The sequence below is a fragment of the Cricetulus griseus genome, chromosome 4, assembly GCF_003668045.3.
Source record: "Cricetulus griseus strain 17A/GY chromosome 4, alternate assembly CriGri-PICRH-1.0, whole genome shotgun sequence".
NCBI classification, from domain to species: Eukaryota; Metazoa; Chordata; class Mammalia; order Rodentia; family Cricetidae; genus Cricetulus; species Cricetulus griseus.
The window spans coordinates 180,405,812-180,425,115 of NC_048597.1; the positions used below are offsets into that span (position 1 = coordinate 180,405,812).

General features: G+C 42.3%; 1 protein-coding gene across 1 annotated transcript in view; it reads left to right on the forward strand.

Moving 5' to 3' along the window:
* Rora (RAR related orphan receptor A) overlaps nucleotides 1-19,304 on the forward strand; it is a 726,629-nt gene that overhangs the window by 201,197 nt on the left and 506,128 nt on the right. The window lies entirely within an intron of this gene.

Here is a 19,304-nt window from a genome sequence, read left to right on the forward strand (position 1 = left end):
TACAGTTTTGAACTAGCAATAAAATAATTTTATGGTTGGGGTCAACACAACATGAGGAACTGTATTAAAGGATGGTAGTATTAGGAAGGTTGAGAATCACTGCTCTACAGTGTCTTAAACCTGAAACAGTCTTGTTTTATCCATGTTGCTACTTTGCAGTCATAAATTTATATCCTAAATTATATATTTAGTTCATATCCTGGCTGCCTGATTGAGGAAACTAAGATCTAGCCTTTGGTAGGAGATCTTAAACAATGGGGAGATTTCACAACCATGTGAAAATTAAAAGTCGACCATAAAAAAACAAAAATTTAATCTAAAAGGTATATATAGGGAAATCCGGTGGAATCAATGCTATTGATGTAATTTTAATGTCAACTTATTTGCTCCTGCTATATAGGTATTTTCGTTGTGGAGTTTGCTAGAAACCCAAGCTGAAACTGCAATTTCTCATTGGGGTTTGTGCATATTAAACAAGTATAAATATTTTGTAAACCTCAGACAGGGCCAGGCATCTAATCAGCTGCTAACATTCATTTTTTTTTCTCATGGCTCTTCTGTTAGTTTATTTATTTTTTCCTCTATATGCTCTGTAGAGACCCATACTGTAACAGTCCTTTGGGCAGGGTAACTGGACATTCCCATCAAAGCTCATCCAAGTCAGTAGGAAGATGCCATGACTCAGTGTACCAGTGTTTACAAATTGAATCCTTTGTGTTTTGTGTTTTTGTTGTTGTTGTTGTTATTTTGTTTTAGGCCCCCGGGAGTTATCCAGCTGCTGAGGGAAGTACAGTGAAATTCATCAGAATCATGAAGAGGAAGGGGTTGGTGTTGGGATTATGCTGAATGAAGGTGCATCTTTTAGACAGTTTGTTGTTGTTGTTGGTTCTTTTGTTTTGTTTTGTTTTTTTTAGCATTTACCCGCAGTAATGGAACACCAAATCTTCTTAGACACAAAGGTACAAAGCTTTATCTGGAACGTAGTGGAAATATTTCCCCATGCAGGTTTCATATCTTAGAGGGTTATAACTCATTCTGAGGCCATTCTACCTTTTCATAACCCATAGAAGTTGAGTATTTGTCATTTCTTTTTAATTTAAATTTAATTTTTAAATTTGCTTATTATGTGTGTGTGTGTGTGTATGTATGTACATGTATGTGTGCATGTGCATGCATGCTCCAGTACATGTGTAGGTCAGAGGATAATTTGTAGGAGTTGGTTTTCTTCTTTCATCATGTAGGCAGGTTCAGGGATTGAACTCAGGTCATCAGGTCTGAAGGCAGGCACCTTTACCCACTGAACTATATTATTGGCCCTTGTTTAGCTATTCTCAAAAATTAGTTACCAGTGGGAGGAATTCTGCCCCTCTGTTGTCTTTTCCTGAGGAGCCCAAGTTAGGTTGCAAACTTGGACTTTTGTTCCATGTAACATTTTCTCCTACCCTTGTCTAGACAGCTGAAACACAAATATAGAATAGGATGGAATTAATCAACTGGTCAGTTGAGCATGTCTCTTAAGTCTGTATATTATCTATCATGAGTCTCAAGGGTTACAATGTTACTCAACTTGGAAATAAGGAGACAGACATTGCTAATGGCGCCTTGTCTTTCATAGTAGGATTATAAGTATGATCCCATCTACTCATTCTTTGCACTAAGTTCAGTTTATTGCCAAAGCTAGTTACTGATACATGGGATATTCAGATAGCATGAGAGTTTCTGCCTTGCTGAGTCAATAGCAGATACAGCCACACCGTGCTGATGGACAGTGCCACTGACAGTATTGGTATGAAAATGTAAGTGGCAACAAATCTGAATTGTTTCTGAAAGCATGAGAACAATGCCAGCACCCATGAGGTGAACCCCAGCAGGCACACTTAGAGTCCAATTGTATCTTTCTACAATGTCTGGGCAAATTCCATGGCTATGTGCACATTTTCACCCACCTTCATTAATCTTCACACTTTAACGTCTATGTATGCACACACATTTTAGCAGCTATATAGGGCTACCAACTAGCTTTGCCGGTCTGTGTCAGACGTTCTTCATGCATTAGTTCACATTGCAGTTCCAACCATCCCAGAAAGTGAAGATTTTTATTATGACACTTATTGATGGGGGTAAGTAGAGTGAAATGCTCTGCCCCAAGTCATAGAGACCTCAAGTGACTGGCCTGATATTTGAATACCAGTGATACAATGATGACCTGAGTCTTCTAGTCCCTCACATATGCTAGTCATGCAATCCCCTGCCCACCTCTCAAGACTGCCTTGGGTCAGCATATACTACCCCACCAAGGTTGTTTACCTATGCCAGGCAGAGGAGCATATGAATGAATATACCAGGGGCCATGTACATCACTGAGGTACAGCCTCACTCTCATAGTACCATCCCACTAGCACTATGCCTTGTGATTCATATCCAGACACCTTACCAGGGGCATGCAGTGTGTCTATACTTCCCAGTTTGCCCAGCACAGTATCTTTTCCTGATGTGTTTATTAATTGTGTTTGTATTTCCCTCAGACATGCCCTCAGGTGATGACATTATTGCCCTACCTCTAGACATACAAAGACTGGAGGGTATGAAGAAGAAGGAAAGGAAGATTGCATGCAACAAGCTAGGCATCCTGTGTATGCCTGGAACCCTATCTCCGGGGGTAGTGGAGACAAGAGGAATACTGTCGATTTCTGGCTTATAGCCTCAGATATACAAGCCCCTGGGTCCTGGGGAGATGTTGCATCAAAAGAACAGAGAGAAGGACACCCCATCTCTATCTTCTAGCCTCTGTACATGTTCACAGGCACCCACATATACACATATGTACATACACAGATACACATAAGCAAATCTTTTTGAAGTTACCCGTTAGGATAGAGGGTGCGCTTGAACTGCTCTTTGTCAAGCAGGATTATGTTATGGCTGGAAGTTTAGAAGGCAGAGTTAGACTGCCCATGTTTGAACTTCTCTCCATACTGTGGAGGTGGTGTCACAGGACTATGACTTAAGTGCTGTAAAGATAAAGAATTAATGTCTATACAATGCACACAGAACATTGATTGGCCTGCAGCAAGTAAGTACTTAGTGCTAGCCGCAGTCAGTTAAAGAGAGCCAGGTTCAGGAAGGAAGGGCAGTCTACATTTAGGCAGTGAGATCTAGGGTCTACTTAGGGAAATCATTTATAAAGCACACTTTTTCCTTGTCAATCACTGATGTAGAGGCCAAAAGAGAATATTGCCATAGCATCCCTGCTGCAGCCACGTGGTGTGATTAAGAATAATAAGGTATAGAGTGGGCCACTTAAGTAGGTTTTTCCCTGTACCATCTTCTCCCATGCCCACCCACTATGGTTGAGATGCCTGCAGCTATTGTTGGTAATCTCTCTCTTCCGTGTGTGTGTGTGTGTGTGTGTGTGTGTGTGTGTGTGTGTGTGTGTGTGTGTGTGTGTGTGTGTGTTCCTTGTATGATGTGTGTGTTCCTTTTGTGTCCCTTGTGTGATGTGTATGTTCCTTGTATGATGTGGGGTATATGTGTGTGTAGAATATCACACATCCTATTCTATCCCTTCTACCAAAAGGACAATTTCATAATAGATTCTCTCACTGAACCTGGAGATTGGCTAGCAGCTAGCAAATCTGAGTAATCGTGTCTCTACCTCCATTGCCCTGGGGGTTACAGACATGCATTTTGTGATGGCTTTTTATTCCTTCCTATGGGTGATGGGAATTCAAACGCAGATCTATATGCTTCTATAACAAGGAATCTCACCCATTAAGCTGTATCTACAGTACCTGATCTTCTTTCTTGGGAGGAAAACCAAGACATAACCCACTATGACTCAGGATCTTCATTTCCTATTGCCATTCAAGGAACAAAGGAAGCCACCTAACTCCAGAGTTCTACAGTGCCAGTAAGTTTCTGATCCTTGCAATGAACCTCTTCCTGAGTACTAGGCACAAAAATGACCTTACTAGTACAAGAGTGTGTTTCTAAGGACATTGAAAAGATAGGTGAGGGAGTCTAAGAAGTCCTCAGAACATACTGGGGTGCCCTTGAAGCTTCCTTAGCTTGGGGCTAATGTGGTTTGAGTTATTCTTTAGGGGAAAACTCTGGCTCTGTGCTCTGTGATGGATTAGAGCAGTCTCCACAATCTAATTGCCGTAGCCTGAAACTTCGAATAGAGCTGTGAAGGGCCTTTGGTCGATATTTTTGTCTCAACATCTCTGAGAGCAAAGTCTTGGGTTGCATCTGAGATGTAGTCATGGGGGTGAAGCTTGGCGGGTATCACTGTGCAGAGGCAGTATTGTTACCAGTAAAACTCACCTCTTTCGTGGCTTAGAGGTATAAGTTTGGGACCTAGAAGGGTGGAGTCCGAATCCAGAGTACTACTGTATCAAAGCCCTCCTCATCTGTCTCAGGCTGTGCATGTCCGGTACTGCTGTTGGGGTGAAGGGAGGTCTTTTATCCTGGGGTTCAGATGGGAGGCCCTGAATTTTAGTGGTTGGAGACAGGGTGAGCTGCAGAAAACAGGTGTAAAAAAAAAACTATATGAAAGTGATTCTTGGGTGATGACTTCAGGTAGGAGCCAAAGAGAGGGAAAGGAATGAGACATGCCAGCATTATAGAACTCTGACACCAGCTTCAGGGGGATTTAAAGGGAAAATGTAGTATTCAAAGCTAACTTCACAGGCACATTGCAGAAGACTTTTGGTCATATTGTCTATCAGCTCCTCAGAGTGCACAAGTGGGGCCTCTGAGAAATTATCAATTCTTTCAGTGGTGAAGAAGACAAATGGCATTGGTAGAGAAAGAGAGGGGAGAATGGCCAGAAGACAGTAAGTTGGACATGAGCTATGCTAGGTGTCAGCATCAGAGATCTACTTTGACAAGTGAATAAAGAAGAATCAGGAGTGAGCAGCAATATGGAGAGTGATTGACAGCCCTTGGACAAGATGATCAAATTGCCATGAGTAATCATATCAAAAGGGTTAGATGTCCTCAGGATAGTGGGAAAGAGGAGAAACAAGGTGCACAACATTCTAGAAGACATTGTCAGGGACTTGAAGTTGACCCGATGCCTCCTATTTTGAGAGGGATGCTGGTGAAATTCATGGCATGGGCCACCTTGTCTCTAGTCAGTTCTATCTATAATAACCTTCCCTCCTCTTAGCATTTCTGCCAGTTGTCATAGGCACTCAACTCTCTAGAACTAAGACTAAGTTTGTCACTTCCCTCTAACTGGAGTGCCTATCTTATTTCTTTTGTATGTGTATGTACATGTGTGTGGTGTATGCACATGTGCACATTTGCATGTATGTGTGTACTAGTGCATTCACTCATATGTATGTGTAGAGGTCAGAGTCCAACATCAGACATCTTCTTCCATCGCTCTCTACCGCAGTTTTTGAGACATCTGAGCCTGGAGCTCATGGATTCAGCTATGCTGCCTGGCCCTATAAGTTCCTGGGATCTACCCATGTTCACATCCAGAGTTGAGACTACAGGTACAGACTATCACCACTTTTGTGCCTGGTTTTTATGTGGATGCTGGGGATTTGTTCAGACTGAGGTCCTCATGTTTCCATTGGATACACTTTACCCACTGAGCCATCTTCCCAGCCTACCAGTCTTGTTTCTTATAATTGTACAGACATATGTAAGTTAACAGACAGAATTTACTCTGTACCTGATGAGTGACTGGCAAATATCACCAAGAATTACTGCACAGAAGAAGCTGCCCAGGGGAAGAACCCTCCCCACCTTAAAGGAAGGGCATGATGAAGGACAGACATGGGGACATTTTTGTCACTTTAAAATCTAGGCAACAAAGCCTGAGAACAAATAGGGTTATCATGACACTGTTAGAAATTTGGGGCGAGTGATGCCGGCAATATCAATTTCAGAGGAGCTGCGCTGGCGCGGCGTGTAATCTATTCCACTGGGCATGCTCCGGGAGCTGTGAAGCCAGTGCGGCTTCTGTGCCTCGCAGCCACTGGGCCCTTTTGTATTAGAGAGCTTTGGAGATGTTAAGAGCATTTGGGGATCTTAGCAGAACTAAAAAAGATTCTTCCTTTCACAGTGTGTATTAGATAAGATGGAAGAAAAGTCAAGGGGGAACCGAGCTCAATAAATTCTGTTTGTGCTGGCCCCTCAGCCTGGACACAGATTTTGTCTTGGGCTATTTCAGTTACTCAGTCTTGCAAAGAGCACAGGTTAATTGGTTCAGATGCATGTCCATTTAGTGAGTATTCTGGTATACACAGATGTGCATACATGTGTATAAATACAAATTACATGTTCATGGATATATATATATATATATATATATATATATATATATATATATTTGAATCATTCACATTGGCACATGCACCTATGTGTTTTACATGTGTGCTTACTTTGATATCAGTATCTTACTATGTACATATGTACTTATCCATGGAAAGAGGTGCTGATGTGCATGTGTGCTGCGAGCTCAGTGTCTACATATATGCATATATATATATATGTAAATATCACTACCTGTAATTAGTGTCCACCTGTAATTAATTCCTGGACTTGGAAAGTAGCCAGGAGGATTGGAAGTTCAAGGTCATCCTTAGCTATATAACAAGTGAGAAGATAGCCTGGGCTACATGAGATCCTATCTCCCAAACCATAAAGAACAGCAGGGTGGTGTCCCTTGTAGTCGCTGGTGTCTGAACATTGGTCCCATTAGTTTGGGAAGATCTTGCTGGAGGAGATATATCATGGGGCAGGGGGTGAGAATAAAAGCCTGACACCGTTTCTAGTTCACTCTTTTTGCTTTGTGCTTCTGCGTCAAGATTAGAGATCTCAGCTTCCTGTTTCTGCTACCATGCCTGCTGCCTGCTGCCATGCTATCCCTGCTGGTATGGACTCTTAACCCTCTGGAATCATCAGCCAAAAGGAACTCTTCTCTTCTATGAATTGCTTTGGGCAGGGTGTTTTATCACAGCAGCAGAAAAGTAGCTAACATGAGCAGCAGTAACAACGAACAAATGCCTCTGAGTATCCACGTGGTAGAAATATTTGATGGAGGATACAAGTATATATCCTCACGATGCAGAGACCAGTGACTCCATACCTTTATGAGCTATTCCTATAATTATCTGTCTCTGCTTCCTTTGCCCACCCCTTGATTCCCAAAGCAATCCTGAATGCTAATAGGAGAAGAAAAGCACCATAGCGTCCACCCAGACTCTTACTCTCTACCTGTCTTAGCTGGTCTAGTTCACAGCTATAACCAAAGTGAGGCCCCTGGCTGCCCCAACTTTAAACCTCCTGTACTTCACTGAGGAATGCCAGGTCAAGGCCCCCCTGAGTTAATGAACACCTGGATTATAGTCAACCTGATCACTTTTCTGCTATATTATATACAGCATGAAAATAATGGACTAACAAATCATTCCACACAGAGTTCTTTGGGGGCCACAGTACTCAATGGCAAAGGCAGTTATTTGATTTTTTTTTAATAAATAGTGAAGGCATTTATTTGAATTTTTTGACCAGCTTTCTGAGGAAGCAATAGACTCTCTTCTATTATACAGGTCTGAACGTGAATGTGTCTAAGCTGTTTGTTTCCTTTGAAACCCCGTTGCCCCTCAGGTGATGGTAAACCCGTAAGAACACTTAACATGGAGCCTAATTGGAGCTGTATTTCATGGTAAAGCTTCGCTGTGGCACCAGTTAGAAAAAGAAGGGACATATGTTTGTCTCCATGAAGGTTAGAAATGGAAATAAATGCAAAAATATGCTTTCTGGAAAGTTGTCACTTTTAATATGAAGTCAGAAAGCCCAAGACAGCTTTGTTTTGCCTTTTTGGGGGGTGAGGTGAGGCCAGGGCATCGTGGGAGGTGGGGAGACTTGTAGCTCATTTTCTTTCCTTGCTTCCTGGTTTTTGCTAGAAAGAAACTTGTTCATTTCCCACCCACCACTCCCCAGAGCTGCAATATCTGTCCAAGCTCATCCTTTTAAGTGTTCAGTGCTGGAGAAAGGAGAAGAAAGGAGCCAACCGTGATTTAAAATATATATGTACTGCCTTTTTTTTTAAGCTTGCAAACTGGGATTTCTCAACTCAATTTGTGTTCTTGAGACAGTGGAGTCAAGTTTATATATAGTTTTTGATGTAGGACCTAATTAGGCTCTCAGCATATCTTAATACTTTCTGCTACATCTGCATTAAAGATACTGTTGCATACATTTGCATCTCATTTACATAAAAAGTTAGCCATGCCTCTTGTAACAATCACTTTTAGCCACTACCATGGACAGCAAAGTATTCAGAAAAAGCATGCAAGTGTCCACAACAACACCAAATCTGCCCTACATTCTGTGGTATTGCCCATGTGTGTAACTGATTTGTTCCCATAAACCACTTAAGGTTAAATCAACAAACAAGAATATAGTCATTGGAAGAATCTGAATTATGTGATGTATTCAAACTTGAGAGAGAGTGACCTGACTGATGTTTTTATTGATGTTATTTATAATTTTATCCATAATAATAATCAGTGGCAGTCACAGTGAGAGCTTGATGACATGTTTTACAGAAGAGGGGATAGCCTTGCAATCAAAGTGTTCATTCATGTCCTTATTCATTCATTCATGTGTCTTCAGATGAGTCTATGTGGGGCAACCTTATTTCCAGGTCTCATTTAATGAGTCTCCGGCTTATCTGGGCCATTTTCCTTTAAAATTGAACGTTCACCGGGGGATTGTCTCATCCCCTTGGAATGAGCTGCTTCCTGCCTTGTGCTCTGGGTTTTCAAGGATGTTCTTATGCTTTAACCTGCTTGGTGACACTCCCTACCATTTTGTCATCATCTTCCATTCTTTACCCTTTATGGCTCCAAACCTTTGGACGGCCTTTCTGGGCATCACTCATCAGTACCAGGATGCAACAAACCTGCTGGTGAGGAGTAGACTCTCTGGGGGTCTTGGAACCTACTACTTGTATTGGAGAACACAAGGAAAGTTCCTTGCAAGCAATTCTAAACAAACACATCTAAGAGCCATGACACACATCTGCCTGGTCTTGGAGATCTACAATGCCAAGAGTCAGATCTTGCTATTTTTTGAAACTGTGAGCCCATGGAAGCCTTTGTTGGCATGCCCTGGGAGACCACTCTTCCACAGTGACTAAGGATGAAATGCCATGAGAACAGCAGTGGTAGCAACCACAGTATCAGCTGGGGCATCTTCAATACCACAGCAGCAGCTGGGCATTTGTACATGTAAGTTCTGCTTACACCTGCAGAGCCATGTTAAGTTCACTACCATTTTAGAGGCCAGGGCACTGAACCTGCAGGAAGTTAAGTAACTCCTACTTGGGATACTAAGAAATGTGCAGAGTTCTCTTGTTTTCCATCTACAGTCCCTTTGTAGTACCCAGCCTCCAGAAATCTCTACTTGTTCCTGGAGTCGGATGGTATGATTTAAGCTCTGTCCTCCTAATCTTGGCCTACTCTTCCCCTGGGTTCTCCATAGTTCATGTAAACTGTATGCATTGTACTAGAAACAGACCCTTGGATAAATTCTCATTCAGACCACCACCCTGTATTGTTGGAAAACCAGAGGTGGTCACAGAAAAAAAAGCCATTTACCAAATATTCTGTTCTGCCCACTTCAATACAGCTAATGTTTCTTTACTTAAAATGTTTTTTACTTAATATCTCTACTTCCAAGTACAGCTTTATTAGTGCTATTTAGAAGCTTCCCACAATGCTGATCAAGGCTTTTTACTTTTTGATGTGCATTTGTAACTGGTTTTCCAAACGTCAAGACGGGAAGGATTAAAACAACAGCAACAACAACTAATCCTTATCTGGAAGAAAACTCTCTCCCCAAATCCTTGGATTAAAATAGAATCCATCAGCAGGGTTTCCTGGTCTTCTGTGACTGAGAATGGTCTTAGGTGGGAGGGTTCCAACACCCAGGCATGGTAAGTCCGTTTTGCACAGATATTGCCTGCAAGTTCCCTATTTACTGATAGACACACTCATTCTCTTGATGGAAGTAATTAATGAGGTACTTACATCTTACTTTTTGATAGTTTGAGGAGCTTCAGGCTATGGGGGAGATCCAGTGCTGACTGTAAGTGCTGAAAATCAGATGCCAGAGGAAGATGCAGAAAATGAATCAGAGGGTGAAAAAATGAGATTTTAACAGATTAAAATATCTCTGATTAAAAACAATCTCAAAACAAACCTTGGTAAGGCAGGAGTGCTGGAAAACCCATGAGAGCTTTCTGGGGCAATAAATCCCATTCCTTGTGCTTAGCCAGGCTGTTGATCATGGCCACCCATTTGTCTTCCTAGCCCCTTGGCCTGGTCTCTGCTAGCAATGTGGAGTGAAAAATAGATCAGAAAATGGAATTTGCTCCCTGCTTTGTGCTTATCGTCGAAGTATTTCATCATATTGGGCTTAGAATAAACGTGTCCAATCTATACTTAATTTTGTCTTAAACAGATGGCCTCATGACCCTAGTTAACCTGTGTTTTCTCTTGTTCTTTCATCGTTTGGAAATGAGATTCACAGAATACATATTGGGAAAGGCATAAATTCTAAAGTCCTAAGAAGACATGAATAGAAGTCAGAGTGACCTCAATCTATCAAAGGCAAGCTGAAGAGCAATAGGGACAAGTAGAAGGTAGGATGCAATGTCCAGGGCATGGCCTCCCAGACTAAACTTACCTGGACACTTTTGTGGCAGGAAAGCCTCTTGGCTGTTGACATGAGTAACATGCATCTGTGACCTGAGGACCTACTAGGAACAAGCCAGGCAGCTTGCCCAAGTTCTAGCTTCTAGCTTTGCTGTTGTCACCTATGGGCACTAGCTCACTAGCTCCCTGAAGTTTGCTTCTTCATTTTATAGATGTGGAAGTTGTGGTACAGGCAGGTTAAGTAAGTCTCTCAAGTGTTCAGTTAGTCGATGACTTAACTAGCTTTGAACTGTGTTCTTTCCGCTTGACCAAGTACATTTCATTATAGACTATAATATAGAGTTGCGAGTTAAAAAGTCAACTTGGTTCTTAGCTATGTTAACTCTGATTTTGCTCAAGAATGAGAAATAGCCACTCTTTCTGTGTGTTATACAGTAATTAAGATTTAAAAGAAAAAAATGATTAGGAGAAACTTAAACAAGTCCAAAAAGCAGGGAAAAAGCAGTCCGAGAAATTCAAACCAGGCAAAAAACTCATGCATGGCATTTGGGATTGCTGTGCTGAGAGTAGTACACTACAGCCTAAGGAATGTACTCATGGCCTAGAAACATCTTAAGGCAATAAGGAAGATTTACATTTTCCGTAAACATTTGCAGTTTACAGAGCATTTCCAGGTCAGGAATCCTGGTTTCTCACCACCATCGTGGAGGGCAGGAGTCAGCAAAGCTTTTCTGTAAAGGGCTAGAGAGTTAAATGTGTTTAGCTTGGCGGGCCACATACTCTCTGTCACTCTACTGTGTTGTTGTAGGTCACAGAAGCAGCCAGAACTGGTGCCACAACAAATAAGTACAACTGTCACCCAATGAAACTTTATAAGAAGAAGTGATGAGCCAGAATTAGTTCCCAAATCATGAGGCAAACATGAATGCATATCATTATGAATATTGAAATATGAAAGAAGACACACATGTGCACATTTCATATGTGGAATCTACACATGAAACTATGAAAGTATTACTCACACCTGTGAAAATGAATGCACACAATCTCCATGACACAGGTGAGGAATGTGGAACTCAGAAAAGCATGGTGACTTGTCCAGGTGACTTAGTGATGGGCCCTGGGACTAGAGTTCTCTTTCTCTGGGTGGTAGGTACTCTGTTGCTCAACACACTATGCTTATCATGTATTTCCATAGAGATTTCCATACATTTATCATCTCAGGAGTCTGTCAGTAGCTTGTAGCTGGAATTAAATTTGGAGTGTATGAATCAAGGGACTTGACAACAACCTGGTGTAGTAAACAGTATCTACCAGGCATTTGAGAAAGGGTGTGTTGTCAGAAACATTCAAGGACTGAGGGATACCATTCCCAATGGTAGAGCTATTCTCTGGTATGTGTGAGACCTTGGATTTAGTCTTCACCACAGGAAACAAGCAAGCAAGCAAGGGAGCAAAAAAGGGGCAGGAGGAAGGGAGAGAGGAAGAGAAGGAGAGAGAAAAGGAAAACATTTATTTGCTGGTCTGAATTTTCAACTATTAAAGAATCTTTTGGAGACAGGTTGATTTCATATGAAGGACTGCATTTCTATCCTTGAAGGAAGTGGATAAGGTAGTTTACTAATACATTTGTACATTCATTTTGTTGGAGCTGAGTTTTACTTAGCATAGGCTAGAAAAGTTAAAAGGCAGGGGAACAACTTAGTGATCATGAGGCCAGAAGGGTAGAGTAGAAGGCTGTCAACAGACATAGTATAATTGGGGTGTCCCATAGGAACAGGTGGGGGACATTAATATTGTCAGTCAAATTCACTGTACATCCAGATCCATCTTCTTGTTCAGATTCTTCCTGCTGCCCCTGCTGATCCCTGTGAGGCTGAGCACCCCCACTGAGCCCATCATGGGGAGCATGGTCCCTGCATAAGCCATCTGTAAACAGACCACCTCGCCCTTTGAATTCATCAACATATCCATTAGAATCTATGGGAAATGGCCTGTAGCCTGGATGCTTGGACAGAGCCCCCCCCCCCCCCCCCGCCCTGCTTCAGTCTAAGCCAGGACTCTGTGCCTGTTGGCCAACAGGAATCTGAAAATCCTTGGTCAGTGGTGTTCCATGTCAAAAAAGAAAAAAGTCCTCCAAACAATCTTGTGAACCAAGTGCTCTGATCACACATGAGTGTTAGAGATGCTGAGGCTTTTAGGCTCATAGTAAGAATGGTGGAGACAGCTCATCAGAATTGGGCTTTCTGTGAGCTGTGAGTGAAGGGCCCCTTCTTGGGCATCTCTGGGAAGTGGAAGCACTTGATCCCTTGGTTGTTGGATAGACCTGTGCGTCCTGTTTTTCAATTGGTTTTTCATTCCCATGTCAAAATACCTGAGAGAAAAGTTCACTTAATAAAAAGACTTATTTGGTTGTGGAGGTTTCAGTTCGTGATGGCTGGCTTCATGGTTTCTGTACCTGTTGTGAGACAGAACATCACTGTAGAAGGCTATGGTGATGCAGAGCTGCTCCCTTTCTCATGGCCAGGAAGCAGAGAGGGAGGAAAGAGCCATGCACATGATATGCCCCTCAAAGGCAAGCTCCAAGTGACTTATCTCTTCAGCTAGGTCCCACACTTCCAGTAATGCACAAATCCATAGGTACTAATCCCTTGACCAATTCTGAGCTCCCATGATCCCAACATCTCTCAGTAACTGGACCTACCAGCAGAGGACAAGGCCTTCAGCATACAGCCTTTGGTGTTATGCTTTATATCCAAACCATAGCACCATGCAAACCATAGCACCAAAACATAGCACCATGCAACGGGCTTCATAGGTACCCTTCTGATAGAAGGGAGACCTGGAGAAGTCAGAGGGCAGGCTCCCTGGAAGTGAGTGCATCATTCTCTACAAGGCTCCATGATCCGAACTGTGGATGAAGAGCATTTGCTTCTGTGTACCCAGGGAATCCCTAAGTGGGCACTTGTAACAAGCTTGGTTAAGCCTACGCTGATTGGGGTTACAGGCTATCAATAAGAATCACGTGCCAGCTCCCAAGCGATGGCAAGAGTGAGTCAGTGTGCTTGACAGTTGTTAAGTAGCTGACTCCTTTTGCTTTTTCTTCTTCAAGTATTCTTGTTCTTTGTTGTAGAAAACCTCTTTCAGATAGACTTCCAGTTGAAGATATTTTTCCTAGTATCTCCTTGAGAAATTCAAAGGAAATGCTACTCTCCTTTCCCATTTAGATTATGCTTTTATTTCTGACTACGGACTCTAATGTGTACCTAAAGTAAATCAGGTGCATGCACTTCAAAAAAGACTGGTAGATGGCTCAGCCATTAAGAGGGTTTGCTGCTCTTGCAAAAGATGCGTGTTCAGTGCCTAGCCTCCACAAGAGTCAGCTCACAACTACCTGTCACTCAAGATCCAAGGGATCTGCTGCCTCAGGCTTCTGTGGAAACCTGTACTCATGTGCACATGCCCACTCACAGACATACACATCATTTTAAAAATTAAAATGAAAAAATAAACAACAAATGTCAAAATTCTGTTGTTCTGGTGTTCTTAATAATGTGAAGTTTCAGGCCATCATGAGAATTCTTTCTCAAATCTTCTCTCTTGTCTTAGAACCCAGAAACTTGAATACTTTTTGGTGACTTGAATGAGAATGGCTGGCATACAATCACAGGCTTGAACACTTGGTCCCTAGTTGGTGAAACTATTTGGAAAACTATGAGGAGATGTGGTCTTGTTGGAGGAGCTGTGTCACTGAGGGCAGACTTGGCCTTCTCTTACATGCTCTCTGCTTCCCAGTTGTGGATCCAGATGTGAGCCCTCAACTTTCCTGCCTCCATGTTTTCACTTTGTCACCATGAACTCTAGTCCTCTGGAACGGTGAAATGGTTTGTGCACAATGAAATGTTTTTTTCTTATAAGTTACCTTGCTCAGAGTATTTTATCACAGCAACAGAAAAGTACCTCCAACTATAGGACCTAAGAAAAACAGATTAGTAAGATAGTAGATACTATTTTAAAAAAAAAAGACAGATGATGGAGGTCAATATGATAGATGATATAGATGGTGTGAGGAGAAGGAGAAAAATACAAAATGATGAAGCCAGAAGTATTGCTGTGGCAAGTGGACAGCTGGGTTTAGAACAGGGACTCTGGGTTTAAGTGCTTACTCTCGCCCCCACTTGCAGAGCCTACAGTGCTCACTGAACCTTCAGGTCCGTTTATATTGTATAAGGAAAATCATAAAAGCTCTATAAAGTATTTAAAAGGCACAAGTGTGTGGAGGTGATTGAACACCCCCCCCACACACACACACCTAGAAACTGGGTTTATTGGTGTAAGCAGAAAGGGGAAGAACTCTAGGGAGTGTTCAAGTTATCTTCTGTTGCTGTGATAAAACTCTGACCAAAAATAACTTGGACTTGAGGAGTTGTATTTGGCTTATACTTCCAAGTTACTGTCCACCATTAAGGGAAGTCAAGGCAGGAAATGAATCAGAAACCATACAGGGAAATAGCTTCCTGGCTCATTCTCTAGCTGGATCATGTTAGCTGGTTTTCTTAAATGGCTCAGGACCACCTGCCCAAGGGATAGTACTGCCTACAGTGGGCTGGACCCTCCAGCATTAATAAGCAAGCAAAACAAGTTTCCCTAGACATGCCCACGGGCCAGTGTAATCTAGGAAATTTTTCAGTAGTAGTTCTTTCTTCCCAGGTGACTCTACGATGTGTCAGGTTGACAGTAAAAACTAAACAGCACAGGGGTGAGTTCTTTGGCTGTCAGAGGCCAATAATCTCAGCTCTGGGCTCTGAAGTCATGGAGCCTTCTTACTGTGTACTGCTCATAACCCAGGCCCCTAATATTACCAGGGTACTACTTTTCATCAGACTCTGATGAGCCCAGCACAGAGTGTGGGGTATGTGCAGATGGATATTCTAAGGGGGATGACTATGGTACTACAGCCTCTCCACGAGGCCATTCAGTTCACAGTTCAGTGTTCCCTGCAAAGTCTCTATGGGAAAGTTTTCCATCTTTTCTCAAACAGAAGTGATTCTTCCCCACAGGCAGACATTTTTATAAGCTAGACTGATACTGAATTCTCCTCTGCCAGTGTCTTTCCTTTGTGACTCACCATCTGACAGGGCCCAGTTAGTGTATAACCCAAAGCACATGCTGCTAGCTTGTTTCTCTCTTCCTAAATCTGAGTTTAATAAAAAGTAGCAGTTAAGCATATGTTTAAAATGAAGCAGTGCAGTTGGGGGCAGAGACTAAAAGGAAACAGGACCCTTTATTAGTTGTGTTTTTCATTTTCATGTGCAGAGAATTTTAAGACCCAATTGTTTCCTCCAAAGCTGTAGCCAAATCTCTGTAAGTACCCATGTCCTGTCTTGGTCTTTATTCCCTATGGAGAAATACTATATTGATACTGTTGGAATCCGTATCCAATGCCATGGACGTCAATAGCAAATGAATGGATGTGCATCTCTTTATGTGTTGATGGCCCAGGATGATAATGTCAGGGCTAACAATGTACCATATCAGGGTGAACTGAGCATTGCATAGTCAGCTGTAGAAAGTGTTGTCATCTTGGATTGTGGCTCTGGATTTGTGGGGTCTAAATATCTTCAGGATCAATCACATTTTTTTCATTACTCTTGGCCATTAATAGCTTCATTAAGACATCCATTTGACATAAATCAGTGATTTGTCTTGGTGTGAATAGACTTGATTTATTGTTCTTGCCCCAGTTATGAAGATGAACCAAAGTAGAGACATCTTTTGTCTTGGCGTAACTGTCTACATTGAGTCACATGTGATCATTTAAGAAGAGGGCTGTGCCCAGAACTGTGTTTCTCAGCTTTTTAAGAGTTTTCACTGTTTTAAGAAAGTATCTGAGTCTATAAAGGAAAGACAGTGACCGAGTCATACTTTGAGACATCCAAGAGCATGGTGTTGACATCTTGCTCGGTTCTGGTGATATCTTGATGTCACAAGCAGCACATAGCCAGTGCAAAGAATGTATGTGTTTTTGAGGCCACTTCCTGCCTCTCTTAGGAAGACACCAGGGTTCTGCCTCTAGATCTCTAATCCCATGACTGTCTAAACCGGATCAGTACCCAAAGACCCCATTCTAAGCCCCAAAGTAGGCTTGGTTCCACCCTCTTAATAGCGGAAGAATAAACTCTTGGATCTGTTCATTTGAGAGAAGGTGTGTGTGTGTGTGTGTGTGTGTGTGTGTGTGTGTGTGTGTGTGTGTGTGCGTGCGTGCGTGCGTGTGTGTGTGTGTGGTGTGTGTGTGTGTGTGTGTGTGTGTGTGTGTGTGTGTGTGTGTGTAAGTAATAGCAAGGATGTTCTATCACAGTGAATCCAGGGCTGCAAACTTGAAGCATTTTTGGACTTATATATTCTTCCTGTAATCTAGTTTTTCTCCTTGTTAGTCACATTGGTGGCTATTCTCCCCACCCATCCTTTCACCCAAATGGGCTTCAAGAAAGACAGCATCCGGACAGAGCGTGGGACGGAGAACACCTTGTGAAGCTTCTTCTTCCAAAAGTGTTAGCGTTGAAAAGCTTTCAGGATTCAAAGGGATGAATCACCGGTGGCATATAACATTCTGTCAGATCCATATTCTAATTTGCCACTCACAGCAGTCTTGGGAAGAAAGTCTGTTTTGAACTTCACTTAAGAGATGCAGAAACCAAGACTCATCTGAGGGAGATGCTGAGAGCTGGCAAGCCCTTTCTTTGCCCCTGGTCTTTCTAAGTGCATGACATGAGCTCTTGTCCCTGGACTTGGCCTGGTCAGAGACAGCAGGGAATGGCAGCAATATGTTCCTGTCACACTTTAGCCACATTTGTGTGCAGGTCTTTGCCATTGTTTGTGGCTTGGTATACTTTGTTAGTGCCATGGAGTACTTTTCATATAATACAACATGTAGAAAGCAGCCCAAAGCTATATAATCCCGATGTAGATGAAAGGGAAGTCGTTTTCCCTGTAGGGTTTTGTCCTTTCTTGCAAATGATCGTGTCAGTTCCCAGGCTGTAGCTATAAACTGCAGGGAGGGTTTGGTTCCCCCTACCTGCTGTTAATCAGCCATACTTACATGTTAGGAGTCAGGAAAACAGCTGGATGTCTGCCAAGGCTCTTGTCCTCAGAACTGACCTGCACTTTCATTCCTGTGCTCTTCAGCACCTGCTCCCTTAGAAACTACATGGACTCCTGGTCTGTGGGTGCAGGAGGAATGGTGAGGTCTCTTGAGAACACCATGCCCTTTGAGGATGGCAATGGATCGCCAATGCCGCCATTGCTCTGACTTCTACCATGTGGTAGAGAATCTCCCCACCATCCCTGTATTGCCACTTGAAGTTTTATCCAAGCAGGTGGGATCTACTAGCCATGGACCAAGTCCTCTGAAACATAAGCAAAGTACATCCTTTGTCTGTCCCTTAATGCTGTGCCTGACAGGTGTCTGATCCCAAAGAATATGATGGATTACACACCTGGTTTCCAGAAGCACTCACTAATCATTCATTAGAGTAATTTATTTTTCTGAATTTACATCAAAAAGGAATAGCACAGGGATGGAGAGATGGTTTAGTAGTTAGGAGCACTTGCTACTCTTGCAGAGGACTGAAGTTTAGTTCCAAGCAGCCATATGGCAGCTCACAACCACCTGGAACTCCAGAGAGGATCCAACATTCTCTCTTGGCCTCCTTGGACACAAGGTATGCACATGGTTCACATATATGCATGCATGGAAATATACATAAAAATAAAAATTGTTTAAAGTGTATCACAAACATTAACAAAATATCACGACACTAAAAATTAGCACTTTCCCATATAGTAAGTCATTGTTTAACATGAATCTGCCCTAAAATATTGGTGATCTAGATAAACTGGCCATTTCATTCAGCCTTTGCTTGTCTGACAATGCTGCTACATAATTATGGAAAATGCTTTTATCATCTTCCTTAAATACATATTCATTGAACCTTGTATCTGCAGATTTAGTGCATTGAGGGCATAGAAACCATGCCCTAATTATCTTCACGATTTAATCAACCAGCCAAGTCAGATTTATTTTGTATCAGAGAAAGTCTGATTCTAGTTTTCAATGAACACATCTTTCAGAATCCCCGAGAGAACCATACCACTCCTGAATGTGAATGTTAGCATAGAGCTTGACTGCAGTGTAGCTGCAGGAAGACAGATTTCACTTTTAATTTTGATGAGCAGAGTTTTCATGAAGGTAGGCAAGGACTGGGGAGTGCTTTCCTTCCCCTAAAATTCAGGATGCAAGCACTCCAAGAAAGGCCTTTGGTTGATATTTCTAGAGCCGCATGTTCTGGTTTGAAGACCACTCTAACAGGGAAAGAAACACTTTCCCAAGACCAAGGAACGGAATGCACAGAGGCTTGGAGTTAGGAATTGGAAGATCAGGAAAATGTGTCCACTAGCTAAGCTCTCCCCCTGTGATACTTCATCCATCCCAAGAGGTGAGAAGACAATCAGCAAACCAAAAGAAGTAATTGCACCCACCCTCAGTCACAAAAAAAAAAAAAAAAATACATATCCTCGCATACAAGCCACAAAGTAAAACAGTATTTAAAATTTTCTAAACTT